The 27,255-nt window shown below is 32.7% G+C and overlaps 1 protein-coding gene across 8 annotated transcripts in view; it reads left to right on the plus strand.

Moving 5' to 3' along the window:
- The first annotated feature begins 22,019 nt into the window (after window positions 1-22,019).
- Window positions 22,020-27,255, plus strand: part of TRIQK (triple QxxK/R motif containing) — a 78,847-nt gene continuing 73,611 nt past the window's right edge. For 4 of the 8 annotated variants that reach the window (XM_003938768.2, XM_010349412.2, XM_074386872.1 and 1 more), the window contains exon 1: window positions 25,390-25,525. The gene's annotated coding sequence lies outside the window, so the exon portion shown is untranslated. Of the gene's footprint in view, window positions 22,143-25,389; window positions 25,726-27,255 lie in introns of those variants that run through there. The other 4 variants (XM_074386868.1, XM_074386869.1, XM_074386870.1 and 1 more) reach the window with 3 other exon arrangements.

Consider the following 27,255-nt stretch of genomic DNA (forward strand, 5'->3'; position numbering starts at 1 on the left):
GGAATGCTGGTGATTTCTGCACATTGATTTTGTATCCTGAGACTGCTGAAGTTGCTTATTAGTTTAAGGAGACTTTGGGCTGAGACTATGGGCTCTTCTAAATCATATCATCTGCAAATAGAGACAATTTGACTTCCTCCTTTCCTAATTAAGTACCCTTCATTTATTTTTCTTGCCTGATTGCTCTGGCTAGAACTTCCAATACTATATTGAATAGGAGTGGCGAGAGAGGGCATTCTTGTCTAGTGCCAGATTTCAAAAATAATGCTTCCAGTTTTTGCCCATTCAGTATGATATTGGCTGTGGGTTCGCCATAAATAGGTTTTATTATTTCGAGATATGTTCCATCAATACCTAGTTTATTGAGAGTTTTTATCACTTCAAAAGCTCATTCTTTGTTTCACTGAGTTTTAAATTTTTTCTTAGTCTTTATTTCTGCTCTAATGTTTAATATTTCATTTCTTTTATTAATTTCATTTGTGGGGTTTAGTTTTTACTTATTTTTCTAATTCCTTGAGGTGAAATGTTTGGCTGTTTATTTAAAATCTTTCTTCTTTATGGAAGTATTTATTGCTAGAAACTTTCCCTATATAACTGCTTTTGTTGTATTCTGTGGGGTTTGGTATGTTGTATTGCAATTTCCATTTTTCTGAAAACAGTTTTAATTAAAAAATGTCTTCATTGACTCTTTGGTTATTCAGGAACATGTTTCTGAGTTTTCATGTATTTGTAAAGTTTCTGAAATTTCTTTTTTTATTCTAGTTTTATACCATTGGAGTAAGAAAATAATCATCAATATAAGCTCTATCTTCTGAAATTTGTTGCCGTGTTTTGTGCCCTACCATATAATCTATTCTGGAGAATGGCCCATGTGTAGTTGAGAAGAATGTGTATTTTGCAGCTATGGATAAAATGTTCTGTAAATGTGTTAGGTGACTTTGATCAAGGCTCAGTTAAATCCAATGTCCTTTTATTGATTTTCTGTCTGGAAGACCTGTACATCTCTAAGAGAGATATTGAAGTCCCTTATCATTCTTCTATTGCAGTCTATATCTCCTTTTAGATATAATAATATTTTCTTTATATATTTGGGAGTTCTGATGTGGTTTATATACATTTATAACTGTTATATCATTTTGCTAAATTAATACCTTTATTATTACATAGTTACCTTCATTGTTTCTTTTTAGAGTTTTTGATTTAAAGTTTATTTTATCTGGTATAAATTTAGCTACTTTCATTCACTTTTGTTTTCCATATGCATCAAATATCTTTTTCAACAGCTTCACTTTTGGTCTATATGTGTCCTTATAGATGAAGTGAGTCTTTTGTAGGCAGTATATACTTGAGTATTGTTTTGTTTTTGACCATTTAGTAGCCTCTCTATATCTTTTAATTGTAGAATTTAATTCATTTACATTCAAGGTTATTATTGATAGATAAAGACTTACTCTTGCCATTGTGTTAATTGTTATTTGTTTCTGATTATTTTGTAGCTCCTTTGTTCCTTCCTGCCTCTTTTTTTTTTTAACCTTTTTGTTTGTTGGTTTTCTGTAGTGCTAAGTTTTGAATTAATTCTCTTTATCATTTGTGTATCTGCTATAATATTTTTTTGTGGTTAACATGAAGCAAACATGAAGAATCTTATAGTTATCATAGACTATTTTAAGCAAGAACAACTTAACTTTTGTTGCATATAAATACTCTAGACTTTTACCCTTTTCCTACAATTTGTATTATGGTTGCCTTAATTTATATCTTTTTATATTGCATGTCTGTTCACAATTTATTTGAGATATTGATATGGTTTGGCTGTGTCCCTAACCCCCACTCAAATCTCATCTTGATTTGTAGTTTCCATAATCCCCATGTGTCATGGGAGGGATCTGGTGGGAGGTGATTGAATCATGGGATGAGCTTTTCCCAGGATGTTCTCATGAGAACTGATCGTTTTACAAAGGGCAGTTCCCCTCCACACACTCTCTTCCTGGCCACTATGTAAGATGTGCCTTTGCTCCTTCTTCACTTTCTGCCAAGATTGTGAGTCCTCCTCAGTCATGGGGAACTGTAAGTACATTTAAGTTCTTTTTCTTTACAAATTACTCTTGTCTCAGATATTTCCTCATATCAGTATGAAAATGGATGAATACAGATATAGTTATTTTTGACCATTTTGGTTTTTAACATTCATACTAGAAATTTGAAAGTTATCCTTTGAAAAATATTTTTTGAATATATATTAACAATTTTATGTTTATCTATTTTATATTTTGATGTAAATTTTGATACTTAAAATACAACTATATTTTCAAAAATTGTTTGACAGTGTTAAGATCGAGAATGAGTAAAAATAGAGACCATGATGGAAATTGAAAGCATATGTAGAGCTCAGAAAAAATAAAATAAACAAAACCTTTATTTTATTAAATGAGGGGATTTGGGTAAGTTTTTAAGAACTGAAAACAATGAAAGTAAGCAGGTTTTTGTCAAGTATAACTCATTTCAAATTCATATATGTAGAATACTACATTTCAAATTTAATAGAGACTTAGTTACTGTTCAAAACAATGAAAAGGAAATAAATTCTTCTAATCAAATATAACTTGAATTCATCAAAGAAAATATCTGTAAACTCATAGTCTTTATTAAAAGAACAATAAAATTTTGGTCAACAATGAAAATAAGAAAGTATTTATATTATTTCAACATTCAGGAGAAACAATTTCAGTTCTGGCCTGTGCATCAGATGATGAAGAAAGTTAAATTGATGATGTCAACAAATCGGGTCAGGAAAATGATTTTTTTGGAGATTCACTGTTTTCTTGGGTGATGATACTGGAATATGGCTGTCAAGACCTTATGACTTCATACACCATTTCTAACAAAATGTGATCTGGTTTAAACCTGTAGTTAGAATGTTGCATTTGATAAATATTTACCAAATTTCTGTAAAATGGATTAAAAACTTAGAATAATTAGTATATATGTTCAGAGACAAAGTGTTTTTTTAACTTTGCCATAAGTTTCAAATTCAACAGTCAAGTCTCTCCTTAGCTAATGGATTAAAACAGTTGAATTTTCAATAAAAATATTAAAAACAAAAAATCAAAAAATCAATATGTCATTTGCACACAAAATCACAAGCCACTACTAGAACAGTAACAAAGGTTTAATAAACAGTAATAGCTAGAATTCAAAAAGGACAAATAAACCTTTATTAAATGTTACCAAAATCTTTGTAAATATTAGCCTGAAACAACTTGAAGTTAGAGGTAATGTATGGTTTGTTCTTCACTGTATATTCTGCACCACAGATGTCTGGAACATAGTAGTCACTAAGTAAATATTCATTTGTGTTTGGACAAACCATGCTCTCTCATGCCCCTACAACTTTGAATCTGATAGTCCTACAAGTCCCTCTGCCTCTACTAGAGAAATATTTTCTTTCCTATCTGACAGGTTTTCTAATGGTATTCAAATGCATTTTTGTAAATAATTCCCTAACCTCTGAAGTGTTCTTTCTTTGTTGCTCCAGAGTTCTCCGGTCTTTACGTATTTAAAATGTTAGGCTCTCCTGGAAATGTTGACTTACTTGTCTGACTTTACCACTAAAGTATGAGTCCCTTAAACATTTCATTTTATTTTTGTAGTTCTTATGCTTAAAATAACAACAAGAGTAGGCCTTTAATGACTATCTTTTCAAGTGAATAAAAACTAATGAAATTAACATTTTCTCTGATATTAATAAAATTTATTTTCTAAAATGCTACTGTAATTATATACTTACCTATAACTCATCTAATATTATACATTAAATGCTTGCCCTTTTCACCAAATGGGGGAGTTTTGTTTCTATACAGAGTCTTTGATGAGATATAAAATGCATACATTTGAAACTATTGACTTAATTTAATTTTCTGCCTTTGTATTGTGCTAACACTAATCTCTTAAGAAATTTTCCAGTCTCTTTCAGTAAACTGTTCTATTATCAAACAATCTCTGCCAAATTGTCTTTCTTAAACAGAATATAAATCCCTTGCACTGAAGCTTAAACCTATTTTCATTTCTCTCTTTTTTATTATAACACTGAAAATTAATGGAAAAAATTAAAATGAATACGTAAGAGAGTTAAAATATATTTACATTAAGTAAGCTAAATATTTAATATTTGATTATATAATGTAATCATTAATTATTCATTCATCTACCCTGCACACATTTAGTGAGAGATCACTAAGGGTCAAGCACTATATTGGGTCTTTACAGTGTTAGCAGAAAAAGCTTTAGACTTGAAGATGACTGAGCATTTATATTGTTTTCATTTGTATTGATAATTGCTCTTGTTTCTTATACTAATCATATGCGTATAGAAACTTCTTCTGTAAATATTTGGAAAATCAATAATGTAATTAATAAGTTTATTTTAAAGAGTACCATAACACTTCTAAATTTCACTTTGTTTGATTTTTGTAAGTGTTGTCTTACAGTTTTAAATCTTTTAATATACTTTTTTGGTCTATTATTAGAACTTGAAAGATACTTAAAATTCAAATTCAAATTATTTACATTTATGGATTTTTAAAAATCCCAAAGGTGTTAAGTCAGAACTAAATCCAATTCCTCTGGCTTATTAATTTGTTCCTTTTCATTCATTCATTCATTCATTCACTCACTTATTCAATGAAGTGTTTTTGAAATGAAACTGTAACTACAAACTAAAAGGCAATGAAAAGGAGAGCATTTCTTATGCAATCCTATAACTAACTAAATGTTCTTCTGAGATTAAATACTATAAGTTTAAGACCCCTTTAATATTAATAAAAAAATCAAAATAAAACACTCATAAACAAAAAAGGTAAGAAAGTTAAGTTATAATAGGCTAATCTTAATAAAATTTAAAAAACAGAAAGTAAATTCTTTGGGAAGACCAATCAAATAGGTTTTTAAAAAATTATTTAAGACAAAGTAATGAGAGCAAAAATACATGTGATTTGAATATGCATGAAAATATAATCACATATATGGAAACAATAAAATATTTCTAACAGAAAAAAATTACATCACTTGTAATTTCAAATTTTAATACATTTGAAAAACTTTCAAATTTCCACACATTTGAAAAACTTGAGGAAACGAATGCTTTTTAAAGCAACATTTAAGTAAATAAAGTCAATCCAAGAGGAAGAAAGCATGAGTAGTAAATGATCATAAAATAAATTGGAAACCATATTTAACATCAACCATTTAAAAAAGGCACCAAAGTCAAATGAACTTAAATATGCTGTGTAACCACTCTGCGTTGTTTCCTCATCTATAAAAGGTAGAAATTAATAATGTAATAATCATAACATAAAATATAGAAAATAATAATAATGTCCACTTCACACAGTTATTGTGAAAATTAACTAAGTGTATATATATATAAAATATATATGTGTATATATATAAAATATATATGTATATATATGTATATATATATAAAGTACTTAGAACATTCTGTAGTATAGTTGATGTTATATAAATATTAGTTACTCTTGTAATTGAAGAAGATATTCCGATGCTATTTAAAGAATTCAGGCTATTGAAAAGTTCCCCTCTGAAATAATTAAAATGTGATTTTGATAAGAAACAAAATAGAGAACTGAACCAATAGACCAGTTTAAGTAAAATAGATTAATTTTACTTATAAATAAAGCTACATAATTCTAAGTATAATATTATCAAGTTGATTCCAGCATATTACCAATAAGAACACATTATTACAAAATATGATTTATCCTAGGAAGGCAAGAATTGGCTTATATTCACAAATATAATCTTATCAATGGTTTAAAGAAAGAAATCCTTAAGAATATAAAAGTTAACACTTAATTTGATCAAATTTAGCTGCCATTCTTAATTTTAAAATTTGAAAATAAAAGAAATTGATCAAATATAAAATATAGTTTGATTTCACAGAAACAACAAGTGACTAATTAGTAAGACTTTGTATCCTAAAACTAGAAACAAATAGGAATTCTTCCTGTTACCATTGTTTTCAGCCCACCCACAACATTGTCCATGCATCTCCATGTTTTATTTTTATTGTTAGCTCTAAAAAATATGTAACACTGTTTATATTACTTATTTTTCTGGGTTTTTATCTGTCATATCAGTCTCCAGAGTGTGACATCTACAAGCACAGGGATTTCTTTTTTGTTCTCTCTTATGTCCTCCTCTCAGCCTTGAACAATGCCTGGCATAAAAATTAAGAAAGTAAAATTAAATAAATGAAGAATTAAGCAATTTATTTGGTATACTTTTTGAGGCAATAACTAATGCAATAAGATAAGAAAATTAGGAGGGATAAAATTAATGTTTTATCTGACTACATATATCAAGAAAATCTGTTTTTAAATTAAAAAATAAATAAAACTATTATAAATAATGAGCAATTTGAGAAGTTAGATTCTTCCTCCTAGGAATTTAAATCTGGCGGGGAACTTAAATCTCCACAGAGTAAGAGGCAACTGCAGTTGATTCACAGGCGCTTCCTCCTGAGGTCCTCGGAGCGCCCTGACTCCCGTTTCTCAAGGGTATGACTTTGGCAGCAAATTTATGTTTCTCTCGCTTAATTTAATCAAAGTCAGTTTTTGCCACTTGATATCAATACATCCTCCCTGGTGCAATAGCTAAAACTTGTTTTTATGGTTTTCTTTAATTTAAAAACTGTTAATATAGTAATATAGACACGTTTGGCAAGTCTAACAAAAAAAAAAAAAAAACAAAGAAAGCATAAAAATAAAATATAGGAAACGAAAAAGGAGCATCGCAGCAAAACTAGCATCCACATTAGTATTATAATTGACTGGAATTCTTACAGAAGCAGATGTTCTGGTTAATTTAATTTTCTTATTAATTGACAAAAAAGAAGCTCCTGACTCTTGAGCAAATCTTTATGACATGCATTTCTTCATGTGTTGTTTTAACAAGCAATGTGAAGAACATAATATACTTTTTATTTGGTGATTCAAGGTTTATGGTCCATCCTACCTCATTCTGACCATGACTGAATGTTGTTATAACTATATTCTATTTTTAAGCTATGTTTTTATAAATTGACTTTTTATGATCTTAGTTATTGAAGTCTTAGTATTTTTTAAAATTACTTATTACAAACTCTTTATTAAAATCATTAATCTTTGTGGCACTCTTCTATTTGTTATTTGCCTTTTAATTCTCTCTCTTTTTTTTTTGTAACAAATGAGGTTTTTTTAAAAAAATCTTTTACATAGTCAAATGTATCAATACATTGTTTCGTGATGTCCTCACTTACTTTTATGCTTAAATGTAGCAGTACCCAATTTTTTCGGCTCCAGAGACCAGTTTCCTGGAATATAATTTCTCCATGGACGGGGGCTGAGGGATGGTTTCAGGATGATTCAAGCACATTACATTTATTGTGTACTTTACTTGTATTATTATTACATTGCAATATATCATGAAATAATTATACAACTCATCATAATGTAGAATCAGTGGGAGCCCTGAGCTTGTTTTCCTGCAACTAGGCTGTCCCATCTGGGGGTGATGGGAGACGGAGACAGATCATCAGGTATTAGATTCTCATAAAGGTGTTTAACCTATATCCCTCACATAGGCAGTTTAAAACAGATTCGAGCTCCTATGAAAATCTAATGCTGCAACTGATCTGACAGGAGGCGGAGCTCAGGCAGTAATACAAAGGATCAGGAGCAGCTGTAAATGCAGATGAGGCTTAGCTCACTTGCACATCACTCACCTACCGCGGTGCAACCTGGCTCCTGACAGATCATGGACTGGTACTAGTCCATGGCCTGAGGGTTGAGAACCCCAGCTTAAATGGTTTTGATTATTCAGGTATTCTGACATATTTTATTTCTAGCCCTAATTTCTGCTATGTTTTAGTGTTAACTTTTGATACACCTGAAATTTGTTCTGATACTGGGAATTAGCTGTGGTTCTAAGTTAGTTATTTTAAAATAAGAACATATTGTATAGATTAACTCTTCTATTCCTGACATGTAGTATTATCTTTCTCACATATTAAATTCTCATGTCTACAGGGTTTGTCTATGGCTATTTGTCCTTTACCACTGATTTATCCACATATTCTTGCATCTGTAACACACTAATTTTCTTATCTTTTCTTGTTAATTTACTTTTCCAAACAAAATTTAGAATAGTTTTTGCATACTTACTGTCAAAAATAAATAAATCACTGCCATGTTTTAGTTGGAATGAAACTAAAACAGCAAAATGGGGGGAAGGAGTGAGATTTTTATTATATCAATTCAATATATATTTATTACATAATATTTCAAGGTCTGAGAAGTTGAATAAGATATAATCCCTGATATCGAGAAACTTATGGTCAACAAAATTTGTTAATTATTCAGAGAGATAGTTATTGTTTGGTGTAATGAGATAACAAAAGTGACATGTGGGCCAAACATCTTGGAAATCTTCTGCAAACTTCTGATTTGACCAACTTTTTAAGTAAAAATGTTATGCAAGTAAATGTTGAGGATTAAGTACAACAGAGATAATTTCATATCAAATAATTTAGGAGATGAGTTGAATCACTGATTAAATTGTAGCACTTGAAAACCGAGTTTGTTTTCTAGCAGGAGAGTAAAAAATAAATGTAGCAAACCAATATAGTAAACTACCATATTTAAATGTCTGCAAAAATGGCATAAAACATAAATGCACACATACATACACATACATACTTTTCTTTCTTTATCCATTTTTTTGGACAATAAAAAATATGAATTCACCTTTTGGGGATAATAATTTTAGAAAGTATAAACAAGTGTGAACTAAAAATAAAAATGACAATTATGTCATCTAAAGATGATACAACCATGTACCCTATCTCTATCTGTATCTGTGTCTTTTGTATCTATATGTGTATCTCTATTTATCTATCTCTTCATCAATGTCAGTACTGAGACCTTAGCAAATATGCTGTTCATTAGCTTGAATTTTTACTTAACAAATTATCCCCATGTTTTAAAATATTCTTCAAAACCAAGATTTTACTATGAATGTACTATGAAGGTCTAGCATATGAATGTACTGTGAAGGTCTTTGCATTAAAATTAGTATAAATAATTTTTCTAATCATTGTTTAGAGAAAATTATAATTTTCTTTATTTTGATGAATCATATATTCACCCACTATAATTTTGATTATTATTAACTATGCTAAGCAATTACTTCTGGTAAAAGCTCACCAATAAACCAAGCTGCTTCTTAAGACTGCTGGTATTCAAAGACAATAATAGTACCCATTCATTTTATGTTTGTGCTAATTATGTAGGAGAAACCTAAATACTTATCACGTAAAACCAAATGACATACACACACACATAAGCCTATACATTAAATAACTGTGTAGAGTTTCCATTTTCTGGAGGAAAACTAATTCTCCTTTTAGCTAGTCTTTAAGAAACTGATGAATAAATTCTTTGGAGAATCTAGAAAGTTTCTGAAACCTGCTCATAATTGTAGATTTACAGAACCATCTCTTGAAAGCATTGGTTACTGCCCTGCAAGGTAGAGACAGAAGGAGACTTTCTGACAGAACCTGACTGAAGTAAGCCAGTTGCTGATGCTTCAATGGCCCATGTGATGACATCATTATCTTGAAAAAGAAAACACTTTAGTGTTCCAGACTTGATTAGATTCAGGGAGGCTGACCATATTATGTTAAATTATAAGAAATGAAAAGTTCTAGGAGACAATTCACATTTCAAAATTAAAATGAGAAATACAACTTTTTACTTGACATTTCTTCCTGTTAGGAAAACATCTGGGGAAACAGGTCTGTTACTTAAGTGGTTTGTCGTATGTCACATCCTGATTTAATACTTTCAAGATAAAATTTCATTTCTTTTATTTCTAAATTATTAGAGGGCAACCATCTTAACTATTATCCTTAGATGGCACCCGCTTATTTCCCTTACAGATATATAAATCTCTGCACATTTGCCCTCAGCCCTCAATCTCTGCATTTGGCAATGGACCATTATAGAACATTGATTTTGCCTTCTTTAGCATGACTACAAGGAAACAAATTTTATCCCTACTCTTTTATTCTGCATGTATAAAATTAAAAATTAGAAGCAAATGGGAGCATAAGCGTCAATAAATTATTTCACTAAGAGTAACTGAAAAGACTTCTTCACTAAGAGTAACTGAAAGGTCTTCACATATTCTGTGTTGCAGAATTACTTAGAAAGTTGTTTGACTCACAGAACATGAGTTGTAAAGATATATTCTCATTAAATCTGTGTAAAATTCTCATGGTAAATTAAGTTGTGAGTATTAGCAGCTAAAGATTTGATGCAAAAGATATTCTTGTTTATTTCTATAAATACATTTGATAATTATCCTAATTTCTGGGTTCAGATATTTTCCTCAAATGGTTGTATTTTGTCTGTAGAAGAAAAATCTTTGAATTAAAAGGATTTTATGTAAATTTCAGATAAAGTATATGTCTGGCTGTTAGTCACAAAACAGTATGAAACAAGATAATATTGCATTGATACTTGGCAAAACAGTGTGGTGCCTCTCAAGAACTTGCAAAAAAAAATTTAGTAAGTTATCCTATATAATACATGTTAGTATATATGAACATGTACTCGATTCTAGCAGAGATATGTAAAGTCACCTTAATAGAAAATAATCACAGCCAAATGCTACTATATATTCCAATCATTCAACCAGTGCCTCCCTGTGATTGAAGGCCACAAACACTTTTCTGGTAACCGACATTCCAAGTAATTCATATACAGGGAGAAAATGTGCTAGTCAAATAGAGGAAAGTATATGGTACCCTTAACAACTTAAGTTAATCATTGCAAATCATTAAGTTCATGCTTTGGCTTTATACATCAGTGTTTATGAACTCTGGCAGTGTGTGACAATATTGAATCCTTATTAATTTTGGTAAACTGGCACAACAAGGTTCCTAGCCTGTAAATATGAAGGGTTAGAACCCATCTACCATATGTGATCTTACTAGCAAGAGCCTGGGCACAAAATATGTAATACAGTTGCTTAACAACAATTACAATAGTAACACAAACTCATTTTACAAACATTTTATTTGTGAAAAGCATGCTTTGGTCAAGTTTGCCAGAGGTTTTGTGACAACTTGGCCTGGTGAAACCTTGAAGGATTTAGGACATGTCACCTATGTACAAACAGTAAGTGTATGAGGTTGGTAGCCTTTGGCTTCCCACAGCAGATGGCAACCAAAAATATAGTGAAGCTAATTCCCCTCTAATGTCGCTACACTAAATTGTCCCCCAGTTTTTCGTACCAGGAATACACCAGGTGAAATTCATTAATTTTACCTATCACATAGTATATAATGGTAGTTACTAGGAAATCAAAAAGTGGAAGAAATAGTGGGTGGAATCCAGGGACTATAAGGAATGGAGAAGTTTTTATGGCTACTAACTAAATAATGAGCTATTATTTTACAGGTTTTCCCTCTCTTCTTTTCTTGCTCTTGTGTGCACGCGTGCACACACACACACACACACACACACACACACAGAGAGAGAGAGAGAGAGAGAGAGAATCTCACATATAAGCCAAAAAAAACCACGTGTTCAAGAAATGGTCTCAAACTTTGAAGAATGGTATGATCATTCAAAATCAATCACAGTGTCATTTGACTTTGAAACAAAGAAAACAAATGATAAAGTGCAATAAAATATGTATCTATCTATCTATCAATCTATCTATATATAAAGAAAACAAATAAACAAATATATAACAGTATCAGACTTTGGGAAAAAATTAAGACAATTTATTAGCTTTGAACACATGAAAGACTAAGATAAATTTTTCATGAAAAATGCAAGAATAAGGAATTTATTCTTAGCATTTATCTCAGAAGTAACAAGTACTGCATTATACATAACAGCTGAATATTATTTTTGTGGTTTGAAGATTTTATGGAATATAAAAACACAAAGAATGTCTGTACTGTAAAGATAACTTGTGGAAATATAAGGAAGACAATGGAAGAAAAGGCAAAATGGCAAAGTGGAGAAGACAAAGAACTGAAATAATCATTTTCCAGCCGACCTAAAATTACAACTTGGACTTTCACAAAACTGGCGTATCTTTTTACTATTCGATCTTAGGTTTCCATTTAGATGATTAAGAACAGGATTATGAATGTTAAATAAGTGATGATTTATTATAAAGGAAATATGTTTTGAAAGGTAGAAAAATGTCTGTAACAGTAAAAGGCAAACTAAATGATTTTCTCTTTAATCCTTTGATAAATAATTAGATTAAGTAAGACCTATATTGTGGTTTCTTTTTAATTCTCATATCTAAACAATGCTTATGAACAACTAAACTCACCACTTTTCAGATCCTTGCCCAACTTGACCTCTACAAACCCCCTTTTTTTCCCGCTTCTCATAGTCTGAATCTTTGCCTTTCAAATCCTTGGCTCATGTGTAATGGCAGGATCTGGTCCACTGTGATGACTTCATACTGTTTTTATATCATAACTTATTTGGACTCTGTCAGTATAAGAAAGTGTTAAATAAACATAGATTTCAGCTGTATAACACATGTGAAATTCAAATATATGCCTGACATTTAAGCAGCATTATTTGCACAGGGATGCTAATAGACTTGATGAAGATGGGGCAGAGTGGTACTGGAATGCCAAGTTAGTATTATAGTAATTTTTCAACCATCTTTTCTTAGTAAGAATAATTCTTCATGCTTCCTAATTTATAAATATATTTTCATATAGTATCTCAATTTAACATTCAATTTCTGTGACATAGACAAATAGATATTTTACGGATAACTGAAACTTGGAGAGTCAGAATGACTTGACCAAATTTACAAAGAGGCATAGGAATACAGCACTGAACTAAAACCTGTTGAGCTGAACTGATTAGCAAATGCTAAACTATTCTCATGTTTATTTTTCAGTTTAAGCAATAATTTCATGTTTATTTTGAAGACCATAAGAAAGGAGTGTGAAAAACCTCGAGTGAGGAAACTGAAAAGTTCAGTGGACTCATGCCCCTTATCCTGGCACTTGATCAATCCATATCTGTGGCAGAAACAACACTATGTGTTTAACAATTTATTTCTACCTTAAGCACACAGATTACATCTGCAGGCCTCCCCTCTCCCAGTAGGTGAGAACATGTGATTGAGTTCTGGCCAATGCAATATGAGAAATTCAGAAATGATACATACTGCTTGTTTATATGGTCCCTAAAAATATACCCATGTGATTCTTTATTCTTACTTTCTTTTATTTCTCCTGCTTGCCAGATGTGATAAATTAACATCAATCTTCAAGACACTAGGAATTGCGAAATCTCAGGTTAAAGAAGACTGACTCAATGAATTACTGCATGAAGTAGAGGCTTCATTGCCTATTTGTATTTCACTGAGGTGTCAGCAGGAAACAAATCTTTACTGTGTTAAACCACTGAAATTTGACTGTTGTTTCTTTTAGCAGTTAATCTAGTTTATGTATAAGAACAGCAACAAAATCTTTTGTTTTGACTTGAACCGAGATTTTCCTCTCATCTGTCTGCCTCTGCTTTGTGTCTTCTGTGACATTATTTCTATTTCAGCAGTCTGACAAAACTAGTAGTGTCCCAGGAAATGGGTAACAACCCTGCTCTCTTCATAATCTAGCACTTCTAGAGTAAATAAAAATAATTTAGAATCAATTTTAATTTTTAAAAATATACAATTTCTACCAAGGGTTCATTATATTTGTAACTTTTCAAACATTATCTTATTTAATTTTTACAGCAGCTGTGTGAACTGTATATCATTATCCTAATTTCATAAATGAGAACATTAAAGCACAGAGACATTGAATAATCTACCCAATGTGTCACTTATGGATTGACTAGACCTAGCATTTTCAGTAAAGACCCGACACTCTTCAAAATGGATTGCCATGGGTTTCAGCTTTCTTTAAGCACCACCTTCTCTTATCTAGGAGGAAGAAGAAGAGTCTTAGTGTCACATCACAACTTCATCCTACTTCTGGAGTTATAATGTGACCCTTTTGAGAACACATAAAAGCAGATGAGGGCTGCATTTAAAAAGAATGTAACAGCTCTCATTGATATTTGCAGCATCTGATTCTATAGGAACACTTAGAAGACCTCTCAACCATTTAACAATAGCAAATTTTTTTTTTCTGATTTTTGTGTCGCATCTGGCTTATGCTCCAGGACAAGAAAATTGTCTGGAGAGCAGCCAGTCAAAACTTCTCCTACATCCTAGAGATTCCCTTCTGCTAAACAAGATAGAGTTAATTGAGTAAATGTCAGATTACTGAAGAAATGTTGTCTTGTACTGTTTATTGAGTTTTCAGAGTACAGTTACATTTTAATATTCTATAAGAAATACATGATACATAAATCTTTATTTCTATTGAAATTCAAGGAAGGTACACTACTAAAATTAATAGTGGGTCAACTGTCTCATTTTTCCTTCTGTAAATCTCAAAATTATATATTCCATAGAAAAATATCCAGGTGACATAGTATTGAAAATTATGAAACTACTAGTTTACTAGATTTCAAATAAAAATTGCTAGATAGATGTCCAATTTACAAAATTAATAATGTTTATTCAATAATTATTAATAATTTTAAATATTCATTTTTCTAAGGAAAAACAGAAAACCTTATTTAAACTTATTTTTAGATATCTTGAAGATAAAGTGTCACTGAATTGTTCATAATATATATTAAATTTGTTATTTTCATATAAAAAATAATACCCTTGAGATGTCATAGTAAACTGTAAGTCTAAAAATGCTACAATGGCGCAGTAGGAAAATGCTTTACCCTCTCTTTCTATTTCAGATCCCTGGAGTTGATTGTTAAAATGTTTTTAAAATATACATGATTATGCTGGAAAATAAGAAGGATATCTCTTTTTAGTATAGAAACTATGAGAAATTTTAAAAGACTCAAATCAGACTGAATTCGTTATTTAAAACAAAATGACACAGAAATATTGGAGTAATAAAAAACAAAATGAAAACAAACTAGTAAATTGTCAAAAAGTATAGTAATATTAATATCAGACCTTTAGAATTTACAGTAAGCAGCATTAAAGGGTCAGAAATAGATATTTTATATAACAGGAATTTTAATAGCATATAGCAGTAATGGTTTTTTATGAACCAATCAGCATAATTACAAAATATATAAAGTGAAACTAACAAATTTTTTTTAAAAAAGGCTAAATCCACATTCTGAGTGAGAAATTTTAAAACCTGCTATTAGAAACTATTGATTTATTGAGTTTGAAATGCAAACATATAATAAATAATGATGTAAAATATTTGTGTAACACAAGCTTGATCATATATATATATATATATATATATATAATTTTTTTAGAAGTTTATATTCAACAGGGGATTTAGCACAAAGGAGACACATTTCATTTAGCAAAAGAAATCTGAAAATTGGCCTTATATCAAACTACAAAAAGACCTTAAAAAAGCCACCAAAAACTGACCTCATGAACAGGCTATACTCACTGAGGGTGCTGCAAGAAAATAAGAAATTAACCACAAAACATAGCTCTGCTTTAGCTTCCCATCAAACCTATAAACCTATCAAGTAAGGAAGATGCTTCTAAATACTAATTTATTAAGAGGAAAGGATACTTTAATTATAATCTATTTTCTAAGAATATTTATCAAAATGTGTACTCCATGCTCATAATAGAACTCAGAGAAAAATGTATGTACCTAAAAGCATTATTATAAAATAATGAAGATAAATTAAATTAAAATACAGAGCTTAGAAAAATCAGAAAGAAATTAATAAAAATGAAACATATTTTAATACAATAAAAACAAAACAACAAAAATATTTCTAAAGTTATTTAACAGAAATAAAAAACTAGCTTTTAACAGAAACTAATAATCAAAAAACTCTGAAAATATGATTATAAAAAAAGTAAAGGAGAAACACATTAGGAACCCCCAAACAAGAGATCAAGACCATTCTGGTCAACGTGGTGAAACCCCGTCTCTACTAAAAATACAAAAAATTAGCTGGGCATGGTGGCCCGTGCCTGGAGTCCCAGCTACTCGGGAGGCTGAGGCAGGAGAATTGCCTGAACCCAGGAGGTGGAGGTTGCGGTGAGCAGAGATTGTGCCATTGCACTCCAGCCTGGGTAACAAGAGCGAAACTCTGCCTCAAAAAAAAAATATATATATATATATATACATATATACATACATATATACATATATACATATATATACATGTATACATATATACATATATATATATATATACATGTATACATATATATATACATATACATATATATAAATAGTATTTCTCTGGATAAAGTAAATTTCCATATTAGAATACCTATCAATATTTATTAACATACATTATTTGTTCATTTCAATGAGTAGTGAAAAACATTTATTGGAAATAAATACTCATTAATAATAAATACATTTACTAAAAGAAGTCCAAAATAGAGCATTCTTAAGTACCATTTAAGTGACCATCAGATTTAATGGTAAGACATAAAACTTTCTAATTTTTCATCACATGCATGATTGTTACCATTCACCTTCATTTTGTGCAATTGCAGCTTTAAATGAAAATATAAGAGCATTTACCAATATCCAGAATCACTGAAATTAGACAGTTCATATTTCATAGTTCATAAATGCATATGTATATTGTTGTTACTGAACCAGTAGAAACTGCAAAAAAAAAAAAAAAAAAAAAACCTTGAAACTCTTTTTATTTTACTTCTTGATATACACACATTCTACGAATACTCCATGGAAGTAAATGACTTTTATAGCATGTTTACCTCACATTTGCTTTGAGTCTCACTGAACTCCCACCTATGATGGGTCCATCAGAATTCTGCTGTCATGAGACATCATAACTCTATGTCCAAGTGGAATCACAAGAAATGGTAGAGAACTTATTGTGAATATCTCTTCTGCTCATACACATACTTCATTATCCCATTAGATTTCTCTTACAAAAAATAAGTTCAAAGATAAAAATTATTAAAAATTTCAGCAGGGCAATAGCAGATCATTTATCAAACAGGGGAATCTTCTGACCATGGGTGCTGTGGGACTGTATAGTTCTTATACCATGAAGCTGGCCCTGAGTTACAGGTCTTGAAACAGTAAAGATCAGATGGAAGTTTGGGTTTTTGTTAAAGGCTCAGCACTGTTTAGCCTTCTACTTACTGGGATTGGCCTTATCTACTCTTCTACTTCACTGTCCTGTTTTCTTGGCCCAGATATAAAAGTTAGTGTTGTTACCCTCCTGGTTGGGGCCATGCCAAATGGCATAATGTTCAAGGAAGTAGAAAGTTGGAGTTGGGGAGAAAACTGGGGGTGGGGAGGAGTGTGAAGGAAAAGCATAGGGAATTATTCTTAAAACATAATATTAAATGGATACAACATTGATGATTCTCAGCATACGAATATACATTGTTAACTCTAGAATAAAATAATAAAACAAATATAACTAAAGAACTATTATAAGCATAATCTGGAAGTCTAAACATTTTTGACTAAAGCAAATAAGAATAGGAAAGGATAAATGAAGGAGAAAAGTAGAAATGAAAAATAAAACATACATAGAAAAAAATGGTAGACTTATACCTTCCATATTAATAACTATGTTACATGGAAATTGAATAAATATTTTTATAACAAATCAAAGATGGTCAGACTGGAAAAAATGAAAATTCAACAGTATGTTGTATACAAGAGACAGACTGAAATATAAAGCCCCAGATAGCTTAAATGTAAAGACATGGAAATGGATCTAGTAGAAACAGTAGGCATAATAGACCTAGTCTACCATTATTAATGTCAGGAAAACAGACTTCAAGACCAAGTATAACCTGAGATAAAAAGATTAGCACTTCATAATGATAAAATGATTGATTCATCAGGAAATCGTAATAATCCTAAATGTGTATGAGACTAATAACAAACCTTCAAAATATATAATGAAACAACAAAACTAAAGAAAATACAGTGTGACATTGGATAGCGTGATGCCTCTAGCTCTGTTCTTTTCTCTTAGGATTGTCTTAACTATATTGGCTCTTTTTTGGTTCCATAGAAACTTTACAGTAGTCTTCTCTAACTCTGTGAAGAATGTCAGTGGTAGTTTAATGGGAATAGCATTGAATCTATAAATTACTTTGGGCAGTATGGCCATTTTCAGGATATTGATTTTTCCTATCCATGAGCATGGAATGTTTTTCATTAGTTTGTGTCTTCTCTGATTTCCTTGAGCAGTGGTTCATAGTTCTCCTTGAAGAGGTCCTCCAATTCCCTTGTTAGCTGTATCCCAGGTATTTTATTCTTCATCCCAATTGTGAATTGAAGTTCATTCATAAGTTCTCTGCCTGTCTATTGGTGTATAAAAATGCTTGTGATTTTTGCTTATTTATTTTGTATCCTGAGACTGTGCTGAAGATGCTTATCAGTCCAAGAAGCTTTTGGCTGAGACAGTGGGGTTTTCTAGCTATAGGATTATGTTATCTGCAAACAGATAGTTTGACTTCCTCTCTTTCTATTTGAATATGCTTTATTTCTTTCCTTCTTTTGCCTGATTGCCCAGGCCATATCTTCCAATACATTGAACAGGAGTGGTGAGAGAGGGTATCCTTGTCTTGTGCTCTTGAGTCTGTTACTTTATACTACAAGGCTACATCCTACCAAAGTAGGATGGTACTGGTTCAAAAACAGACACCAACGGAACAGAATAGAGATCTCAGAAGTAAGACCACACATCTACAGCCATCTGATCTTCGACAAACCTGACAAAAACAAGCAACGGGGAAATGACTCTCTATTTAAGAAACAGTGCCGGGAAAACTGGCTAGCTATATTCAGAAAACTGAAACTGGACCCCTTCCTTATGCATTATACAAAAACTAATTCAAGATAGATTAAAGACTTAACTCAAAATTGTGAAAACGCTAGAAGATAATCTGGGCAATACTATTCAGGGGAAATAGGCACAGGCAAGGATTTTATGACAAAACATCAAAAGCAATTTCAATGAAAGCAAAAATTGACAAATGGGACTAAATTAAACTAAAGAGCTTCTGCATAGCAAAAGAAACTATCATGAGTGAAAAGACAGCCTACACAATGGGAGATAGTTTTTGCAATCTATCCATCTGACAGGCCTAATATCTAGAATGTATAAGGAACTTAAATTTGCAAGAGAAAACAACCCCGTTGAAAAGTGGGCAAAAGACATGAACAGACACATCTCAAAAAAAGACATTTATGTGACCAAGAAACATATGGAAAAAAGCTCAACATCATTGATCATTAGAGAAATGCAAATCAAAACCATAATGAGATACCCTCTCACACCAGTCAGAACGGCAATTATTAAAAAATCAAGAAACAGATGCTGTGAGGCAGTGGAGAAATAGGAACACTTTTACACTGTTGGTGGAAATGTAAATTAGTTCAACTGTTGTGGAAAATAGTGTGGTAATTCCCTAAATACCTAAAAGTAGAACTACCTTTCTACACAGCAATCCCATTGCTTGCTATATACCCAAAGGAATATAAACAGATCTATTATAAAGATACATGCACACACATGTTCATTGCACCACTATGCGCCATAGCAAAGACATGGAATCAACCCAAATGCCCATCAATGATAGACTGAATAAAGAAAATGTGGTACATATACACCATGGAATACTCTGCAGACATAACAAGGAATGAGATCCTGTCCTTTGCAAGAACATGGATGGAGCTGCAAGCCATTATCCTCAGCAAACTAATGCAGGAAAAGAAAACCAAACACCAAATATTCTCACTGATAAGTGGGAGATGCACAATGAGAACACGTGGACACAGGGAAGGGAACAACACACACAGGGTCCTGCTGGGGGGGATTTGGGGAGGGAGACCATCAGAATAGATAACTAATACCTGCTGTGCTTAATATCTAGGAGATGGGTTGATAGATGCAGAAAACCACCATGGCACACATTTACCTGTGTAACAAGCCTGCACATCCTCCACATGTATCCCAGAACCTAAAATAAAAAATTAAATTTTGTAAAAAGGAAAAGAAAATATAAACAAATGCACAAGCATGGTTGGAGATTTAACACTTGTCTTTCAGTAAGTGATAGAATGTTCCTAAAACCATTGGTAAGGATTACCATGGTACATGTATACCTATGTAAAAATCTGCACATTCTGCACATGTATCCCAGGACTTAAAGTTAAATAAATAAATAAATAAATAAATTTAAAAATGTTCTTAAAAAAAAAGCCATCAGGAAGGATATAGACTATAATCGACATTTAGAGAACACTGCATTCAACAATTTCAGAATACACTTATTTTTTTCCAAATACACTGAGAACCATCCTCAAGATAAACCATATGCTGGACTATAATATAATGTCAATAATTTCCAAAAGTTTGAAATCTTACGAAATACATTTTCTAACTACAATGGAATTAAAAGACAATAACAATAAGATATTAGAAAACTCTTGAATACTTGGAAACATAAAAACACAATTCAAATATGTAACCAACTGATAAAATAACTCAGAAAAAGGGAAATTAAAACATGTCTCCAAGTGAATGCTAATTAAAATACAATATATCAAAATTTATGAGATACCTCCAATGCAGTTCTTAGACGTAATTTTCTCATTTAAATGCCTATATTAGAAAAAATAAAAGTTTAAATCAATGGTCTTAGATTATACCTTAATGACATAGCAAAATAGAAAAATTATGTAAGTAGAGAAAAATAATCATAAAGAAAACAGTAGAAATCAATAAAATAAAAAGCAATAAAGTTAAAAGCCAAAGTCTGGTTTTTTGAGAAGATTAGTATATTCAAATCTCATAAACACTTCTGTTAGGCAGATAAAATGGTACAATACTTTAGGAAAATAATTTGTTATTATATTTTTATTTAGAATATGAACATGTACTACAAATTTGTGATTCTACTCCTGTTATAAATCAAAGAGAAAGTCTTGCAAATCTACACCAGAGCTCATGTTTATAACCACCCTGTTAACTATAGAAAAAAACTAGAAATGACTCAAAAGGCCTACAACTGGAGGATAGATTACTGAGTCATTACCTGGACATTAGGAGGCTACCAACTATAAAGTGTATTATTATTACGTTTACACTAAGAAAGGGAAAAATGCCATCTGGGAATTATTTGTCAGTGGCACCATGATTCCAGAAATGTTTTGGAATCACTGACATATACTAAATGTTCAAGGAAGTGAAAAAAAGTAATTGTGAACACTTTCAATTGGTTTTTAAGATATTCCTTTCCATGTCATTTGTTAAAGAAATGGCTGGCAGCTACACATTTGAAATTATATCAATATATTTGCATGTGTGACTCCATCTTTCTTCCACCTGTGAAATAATTATCTATATAAGTTCTTATATCTGAAATATATTTTGAGATAATTTTTTTTTAGATTTCGGAGATAATCTTGAATTCAGTTCTTCAGAAGGCAAATAAGCATTGGACTATGCATTTAGTAATGTAGGTCCATTCTTTCTGAGGTAGGAGGCAGCACTAAAACTCTGGAGTGGGGACTTGTACACTAGACCAATCTGAGGACTAGCTAAAACAGTTTCCGGGCAGAAGCACCTCCCCATAAGACATGCCCACCCATGTGCCAAGTCAGTTTACCATTGCCATGGCAACCCTCAGAAGTTACTGCCCCTTTCCATGGCAACGACCCTACACCCTGGAAGTTATCACCCTCATCCTAGAAATTTCTGCATAAACCGCCACTTAATTTGCATATAACTAAAAGTGGGTATAAATATGAGTGCAGAACTGCCTCTGAACTGCTCCTCCGAGGACACTGTCAAGCAGTACCTCTGTTGCGGATGCATACTGTTTGTTTAGTAAGAGTTGCTGTCACCATCAGCTAGCCCTTGAATTCTTTCTTGGCAAAGCCAAGAACGCTTCCAGCCTAAGCCTCAATTTTGGAGCTTGCCTGTCCTTCATCCTTTCCATGGAGTTCATTCTGCGTAAGTGCTATGTAGCTATAATTTCAAATAATATACAAGTCAGTGAAAATGTTTTTATGGTTTATTAATATTCTGAGTTTTCAAAAGGAAATTTTTCTATAAGAAAAGCAAACCCATTTTCCAGTTTTTATTAAGTAGTTTAAAATATAGTACTATAAGTTAAAATCAAGACTTTTGAGCATAGACTTTGGGGATTACAGGGATTTCTTAAATGAACTTACATGAGAAATCATTACTTTAAAAGTTTTAAACAAAATTCATTCTGGTTGCCTCCCTGATATTGTTCTGGGGTGACTGAAAGGAAATAGCAATATGTATGTTTGATCTATTAAGTGATCCAAGCTACTCAGAGAGTTAGGTTGGATAATTATTTTGTCTTACAATTTAGAGCAAAGGACTGCTGAATAAGATTAAGTAATTTGATATTGTATTTATCATGTTAAAATATTCAATATGCATCATTCACTTTTGACAGAATCAATTTTGTTAAGATATTTAGCTTCATATTTCTAAAACAAATTTTTTACAAATGATTCAAATATTTTTTTTTCAAATTTCAATCAATATGCATATTCATCTAGGACAAAGGAGTTAGCACATGCAATTATTAAATTCTAGTTTACATTTCAACTTGCCAGAATTTTAAGTCAATAATCTATGTCTTTATATGGTGAATAAATAAGCATATAACATACATCTAGATGTTTTAATTTTACATTAAGCTATTTTCTTCTTTTTCAGTGTCCCTAAGATATAGTTATTTATTTGATAAATTATATTTGCTCTTCATAAATTCTTCCAACATACATTTGGGCCTATGGAGGGATTTCAAATTATACATGTTCCAAGTTTTATAATAGAACATGAGGTAAAAAATAAATAATTGAAGTGTGAATAGCATGAGACTCTTCTACTCCAAAAGTTACAATATATGTGTTCTATCTACAAATCATTTGTAAAAGAAATAGCTGGCAGCTACACACTTGGAATTATGTCCTACTTGGGAGTATTAATAAGAAATATTTAGGAGTTTAGTTATTTTGAAAAGCACTTGAAAGACTACTTTGCAGTAGTTAAATGCATGTAGAGTAAGATGGCTAGTGCCCATTTTATAGATTAATAAACTGCTTGTAGAACAATTAGCTAGGACAAGCTCATCTCACAAAAATGTGTTCATAGTAAGAAATGCAGTGGTAGAGACTCACTATTTGCTGTTCCACCCTTATTTTGAAATCGTGGATACAGTTTTAAAATGTATTCCTATGCATATGTAGAACATATTTTCTCCTGGATGTTTAACTAGACACCAAGGTGTAAAGTTCCAGCAATTTGAGTGCATGCTTCAAACATCTGGAGCTATACATATGGGTAGTATACAGCTGTGTTTATTTCAATGATTACACATTTACATGCATATAATACATTTATTTAAATGTATAGTATCTTATATATGTGAGAATATTCAAACAAATACATTTGCATCTTTAAATATGTAATGAAAATGGACTCAAGTACGTTCACCACTTTTATTTAAATCTTACAGCATTTATTTACATAATATACTTACTAATGTACAATCATAACTCTTTTCTTTTAGTCTAAAACCAATTTTTTTGTTGATGTTTTTGAGACAGAGTCCTGCTCATTTGCCCAGGCTGGAGTACAGTAGTGCAATCACAGCTCACTGCAATCTCCACCTCCTGGCTCAAGCGATTCTCCTGCTTCAGCCTCCCGAGTAGCTGGGATCACAGGCATCTGCCACTGTGCCTGGCTAATTTTTGTATTTTTAGTAGAGAAGGAGTTTCACCATGTTGACCAGGCTGGTCTTGAACTTCTGATCTCAGGCATCTGCCTGCCTGTGTCTCCCAAAGGATTACAGGCGCGTGCCACCATGCCAGGCCACACCAAATATTTTTAAAAGATTAAAGAAAATAAAGAAAGTTTTATAGAGAGTTATTCACATTTAGCAAGCTTTCAGAAGAATTTAGAAGCTCAGCAGGTCAAGAATGTAAAGTTATTTGTAATTGGAATGAATTTCTTTTATTCTAACAATTGCATCACAGTATGATGAATATTTTAATTGAATCTCAAGGCACTTTTCCAGAAGTACTTTTTTTTTTTTTTTTCGTTACTACAACCGCATCAGACAAGATAAACACTTCTGGGTTTGGTTTAATATATAAAGGAAAAAAATTTCACTATTTTAAAGCCACACACATAATAATCTAGTTAAGAGTATTAATATAATCTCATTTAACTCTACCTTTATTTCTGGCAGAGGAACTGGAGACCAGAAAATGATTTAGGAGGACAGAAAATAAAATTAAATTTTGGATTCAATTCCTGGCCATAATATCCTGTGCGATTTCAGAAAGCCTTCTGGTTAGTCTATTTATACTTGCCTTTTTTTTTTTTTTTTTTTTTTTTTGTATACTACTTTCTTTCTCAAGGGCTTTTTAAAAAAGATATGATGGGCTGGCCTAGAGGAAGGTAACTTTTATGTGAGCGAGAGAAAAATTACATTGGATGTTGCATAATATTTTGAAGGAATTTTAGATTTAGTTTACCACAGTATTAAAAATAATGGCTGCAGGCACTTAGATTTGTTGAATGCTTGAACAAACCTAGCCTTTCCTAGCCTGTGTTTCATTGTTCATAGGCTGTGGATAATACTCTCCGTGGGTTTTGTAAGGATTACGTGAGTATTATGAATAAAGCATTCAATATTCGAATGCTTTTCAAATAACATCTTAATATTTCATTCCCATTTTGTAGATGTGAAAATTGAGTACCTAAACATGAGCTCCTAAATCTTAATTGTCGGTCGTGTTTCAGCAATCTTTCCTAAGTTGATTAATCTCTAGTTAATGTTAATATACACTGTTTTCTTCTATTTTGCTGTTTGAATGGTTAATGAATTCATTGTGTAGGCAGACAACGTACACTTCCACCTACAGATGCTCCTGGGAATGTGAATTGGGGTGTGTGTGTGAGATGGGAAGGGTTCAATAACCAAAATAACATATTTTTCCATTTTATATTTACAAAACAAGTCACAGTCTTTGTTTTTAATTTCTGCAGTCACCTTGTGAGACGAATATTAGAACTCCAGGGTCGCAACAAAATGAGGGAAAGGCCACAGGGCGGGCGCCTTTGCGTCCTGGTCCCGCGTAGAGGCGGGAGAACGACCGACCAATCCGAGAGCCGGTTGAGGCCTGGTCCCGCCCCTGCAGGCAGAGCCCCGCCACTTTTCCGCCTCACCCTTTGGGAGTAGGAGTGTGCGGCTGGCTCGTCCCGCCCCTACCCCTGAGTGACAGGACTGTGGACAGCAACATTTCCAGCCGGACAGGAAGTTTGTCGGCCCTTGCCTTGGCAGAGCTGAGGTGTGTGTCCGGCGAGTGCGAGGGGATTTGGGGAGACCTTGCCCAGGATGCTAGGGGTCCGGGACTGAAAATGGGCGCACCTCCTTAGCGAGCCTTAAAGCTTTTAGGAGACGATCGTTCCGTCCCTGGGAGCGGCACTTGGGCGGGCTGGGCGGAGGGAGGCTCTGCAAGAGAAACCCGGAGTCCGGGAAACCCAGTAGGTACGATGATCACTGAAGGACCGGTTCCCGCGGATCAGGGCGCTGGATGCGGGGTGGGGGATGGAGGGTGCCGGGTTCGGTGGGCGTGGCCGTTGCGGTTGCTAAGGAACTCGCGGTTCCCGCCCTGCCAGCGTGTCTGGCGCCTGCCGCTGGGCCCCGATACGTTAGTCCCGCCCACTACCCAAGGTCTTCCATGCGGCTCGGGATTGGCTCCTTTGTGCTGTCAGATAACTTGCGGCAGCTTACTATTTCTCTGTGCAGCTCTTCGAGTTCTGCAGCTCCCTTTTGGGCCCCCCTTTTCCATGGTACTCCTCTTCACTCTTTCTCCTGCTTCCTCTTATTCATGAACGAATATTTGAATGCCAAAACTTTTGCACAGAGGCGATTCAGACAGGACTAGGTGGCTTTATTGGTGGTGGTAAGGCGAGGGGGATTACTTTTCCTAGAGCTTGGTGAATTCTGAATCCATCAGATGTTGGTGTCCACGTGGATGACTAGGAAAAGGGGATTGGAGATCAGGTTTCTTCTACTTGGAGTTCTCTGGGGCTTGTTAGAGCTTAATAAGCCTCCCGAAGAAGTCGAAGCAAGTTATTTCTAGAGAAGCCCCAAGACATAATCTCCCTTTCATTCTCTATTGTGGAGAGGGGTGCTCGACCAGTAGAGCTGTTTTTGCTTCATTCGGCCCATACTTAATGATCAACGAGTATGGGATGAGTTGATAACCTCAGATAACCACTTCAAATCTCCTTTTGTTTGCTCATGTACTCTTGCCCCTAATGATTCAGCCACAGCAAACATTCCAGAGAGAAAACATAAAAGAGCTAAAAAACCTTCCTGGAGGAAGGAAGCTTGTACTACTTGTTAACATCGGAAAGAGCATTGGCCTACCAGTCAGGTAACTGGCAGGGTTAAGAAGTGTTTGTCCTTGGGCTGTAACTCTCGCAATTGTTTTCTTATCTATAAAATGGGGACTGTAAGATATGCCCTTCCTTCCTAAAAAAAAAGGAAGAATAATTGATTGTGAAAGTATCATTAGAACAATGATTACACAAATGTGAAGTCTTATTGATTACACTTTTAATCTTTTTGTCTATATGATCCAAATGCATAAACACGTGTAAATATTGCCATTCAGCTTAAAGTATTTTCAAATTTCCCTTCTGATTTTTTTTTTTTTTAATCTTTGGGTCATTTAGAAATGGGGAAGAAATTCACTCATCTATTCATTATTGATTCTGTATTGGTTCTGTTTAGGTAGCACCTGTAATATCTTGATTCACACTTTTTCCTTTTTAATATCACTAGGTATAAATGTACCTGAAAAGATTGAGATGGAGTCTCGCTCAGTTGGCTAGGCTGGAGTGCAATGGCACAATCTCAGCTCAGTGCAACCTCCGCCTCCTGGGCTCAAGCAATTCTCCTGCCTCAGACTTCCGAGTAGCTGGGATTACAGGCACACACCACCGCACCCAGCTAATTTTTGTATTTTTAGTAGAGACGGGGTTTCACCATGTTGACCAGGCTGATCTT

The sequence above is a fragment of the Saimiri boliviensis genome, chromosome 15 (genome assembly GCF_048565385.1).
Source record: "Saimiri boliviensis isolate mSaiBol1 chromosome 15, mSaiBol1.pri, whole genome shotgun sequence".
NCBI lineage: Eukaryota > Metazoa > Chordata > Mammalia > Primates > Cebidae > Saimiri > Saimiri boliviensis.